The following is a 3,510-nucleotide window of genomic DNA, read 5'->3' as shown; positions in this document are numbered from 1 at the left end:
AACTTAAATTCTAAATTGTAACTAAATAGTAACAGAAACAATTGTTTTTCCTTTTTGCAGGAACCCTGAAAGATTTTCCCTTCCAGTTTGATATTTTTAATTAAAGGATCATTCCTTGAGTAACTACTTTAAGAAACCTTTTCATCAAATGAGTGTATCTCACTCAAAGTGAGACTGTGATAAAAAGGGTTAAAAGGGCCAGCTTCTCACATTGCATCTCCAGTCCTCCTGATGAATATCAGGCCACTGGACCTAAATGGTTCTGGAGAAGAAAGTGAGGTTGGTAACTTTACACAGCCCTCCCTCACCCAAATCAAAGTCAACTGCAAGTCATGCTCTCATTTTGATATCATGGTCCTCTTCAAGAACAAAGGACAAACACAACAACAATCATTTTCTGCTGTTAGTACCTGGGGTTTGGGCATTGATATGTTCTTTGGTAAAATTTCTTGACCTTTTGTCCAAGTAATTCCTATTTTAAAGACATGTGAGAGGTGAAGAGGCTCAGAAAAAATGTCAAGTCTTCTATCTTGTGATAGTCATATGACTTGCAAATTGTTCACACTTTGTCCCTGAGTTCACTATGAATCCACATGGCTATGTCTCTTTATCCACATGAAAAATGCTCTTATTTGTTTTCATAATTTCATTTGTAAGAAATTTCCATCTCTAACGGGCTCTCCTGCATTACAGGACTTTAGTCCATGGAAAACTATCAACATATTAAAATATTTGAAAATTGGGGTGGAGCCAAGATGGCGGAGTAGAAAGACGCACATACGCTACCTCCGAACCCACTGCCCATAACATACCTGTAAAAAAAAGAACCACTGGCGAATTCCGGAGCAGTGGAAGCACAGAATGGAGCAGATGAGATTTCTGCTCCAGAGAGCCTGAAAACCTCTCGCAAAAGGTCCCTCACGCCCCGGACCCAGAGCAGAGCCCAACCCTGCCTCGGCGGCACAGCGCCAAAAGGAGAAGATCTGAGCAGGCTTCAGGGACGGAATCTCCAGCAGCCGCGAGGGTCCCTTCACCCACAGGTGACAAGGGTCGGTGAGGGGGTCTCTTTGGCTGGTCGAGAGGCAAGTGGACTGCCCCCACAACTCAGGGCCCCTCGGGAGGCAGCAGCTGAGGCAGGAGCAGACCAGGGCTCCCCAAGCAGGCAGGAGCCTGGATCCATTGTTGAAGGTCTCTGCATAAACTCCCTGAGGGAACTGAGCCCATGAGGCAGCGCGGCCCCCACCTGAGCACCTGAACTTAATCTCACACTGAACAGCAGCCCTGCCCCCGCCCAAAGCCCTGAGGCTGGGAAGCAGCATTTGAATCTCAGACCCCAAGTGCTGGCTGGGCAGATCTGGAGGCGAGTTGGGGGTGGAGAGGACACTCAGAAGTCAAGTCACTGGCTGGGAAAATGCCCAGAAAAGGGAAAAAAAAATAAGACTATAGAAGGTTACTTTCTTGGTGAACAGGCATTTCCTCCCTTCCTTTCTGATGAGGAAGAACAATGCTTACCATCAGGGAAAAACGCAGAAGTCAAGGCTTCTGTATCCCAGCCCACCCAATGGGCTCAGGGCATGGAAGAGCTCAAAAAGGATTTTGAAAATCAAGTTAGAGAGGTGAAGGAAAAACTGGGAAGAGAATTGAGTGACATGCAAGCAAAGCATGAAAAACAAGTAAACACCCTGCTAAAGGAGACCCAAAAAAATGCTGAAGAAAATAACACCTTGAAAAATAGGTTAACTCAATTGGCAAAAGAGGTTCAAAAAGCCAATGAGGAGAAGAATGCTTTCAAAAGCAGAATTAGCCAAATGGAAAAGGAGATTCCAAAGCTCACAGAAGAAAATAGTTCTTACAAAATTAGAATGGAACAGATGGAGGCTAATGACTTTATGAGGAACCAAGAAATCACAAAACAAAACCAAAAGAATGAAAAAATGGAAGATAATGTGAAATATCTCATTGGAAAAACAACTGACCTGGAGAATAGATCCAGGAGAGACAATTTAAAAATTATGGGACTACCTGAAAGCCATGATCAAAAAAAGAGCCTAGACATCATCTTTCATGAAATTATCAAAGAAAACTGCCCTGAGATTCTAGAACCAGAGGGCAAAATAAGTATTCAAGGAACCCACAGATCACTGCCTGAAAGAGATCCAAATAGAGAAACTCCTAGGAACATTGTGGCCAAATTCCAGAGTTCCCAGGTCAAGGAGATAATATTGCAAGCAGCTAGGAAGAAACAACTCAAGTATTGTGGAAATACAATCAGGATAACACAAGATCTAGCAGCTTCCACATTAAGGGATCGAAGGGCATGGAATAGGATATTCCAGAAGTGAAAGGAACTAGGACTAAAACCAAGAATCACCTACCCAGTAAAACTGAGTATAATACTTCAGGGGAAAAATTGGTCTTTCAATGAAATAGAGGACTTTCAAGCATTCTTGATGAAAAGACCAGAGCTGAAAAGAAAATTTGACTTTCAAACACAAGAATGAAGAGAAGCATGAAAAAGTAAATAGCAAAGAGAAGTCATAAGGGACTTTACTAAAGTTGAACTGTTTACATTCCTACATGGAAAGACAATATTTGTAACTCTTGAAACTCTTCAGTATCTGGGTACTGGGTGGGATTACACACACATATATGCACACGCACACGCAAACACACATAGAGACAGAGTGCACAGAGTGAATTGAAGAGGATGGGATCATATCTTAAAAAAATGAAATCAAGCAGTGAGAGAGAAATATATTGGGAGGAGAAAGGGAGAAATGGAAAGGGGCAAATTATCTCTCATAAAAGAGGCAAGCAAAAGACTTATTAGTGGAGGGATAAAGAGGGGAGGTGAGAGAAAAATATGAAGTTTACTCTCATCACATTCCACTAAAGGAAGGAATAAAATGCACACTCATTTTGGTATGAAAACCTATCTTACAATACAGGAAAGTGGGGGAGAAGGGGATAAGCAGGGTGTGGGGGATGATGGAAGGGAGGACATGGAGAGGAGAGAGCAATTTGAGGTCGACACTCATGGGGAAGGACAGGATCAAAAGAGAATAGAAGTAATGGGGGACAGGATAGGATGGAGGGAAATATAGTTAGTCTTATATAACACAACTATTATGGAAGTCATTTGCAAAACTACACAGATTTGGCCTATATTGAATTGCTTGCCTTCCAAAGGGAAGGGGTGGAGAGGGAGGGAGGGCAGATTAGGCAGACAGGGGCAATTAGAACGCTCGGTGTTTTGTGGTGGGGGGAAGGGACAAAAGGGGAGAAAATTTGGAACCCAAAATTTTGTGAAAATGTATGTTATAAGTTAAATAAATTAAAAAAAATATTTGAAAATTGCATTCTAAACCTAGGTTACACATCAGACTTTACCTGACTCTCCACTGTTCTAGCACAAATTTGAGGAGCAAATAATTATAACCTTGCAAATTTTCCACTATGTCTTGTCATTAAAAAAAAAAAACAACTGAACATAAAACTTTTGTCTTCCTA

This window comes from Notamacropus eugenii, chromosome 3 (assembly GCF_028372415.1).
Source record: "Notamacropus eugenii isolate mMacEug1 chromosome 3, mMacEug1.pri_v2, whole genome shotgun sequence".
Classification (NCBI taxonomy): Eukaryota; Metazoa; Chordata; class Mammalia; order Diprotodontia; family Macropodidae; genus Notamacropus; species Notamacropus eugenii.
Note: the sequence above shows the minus strand (reverse complement) of the source record.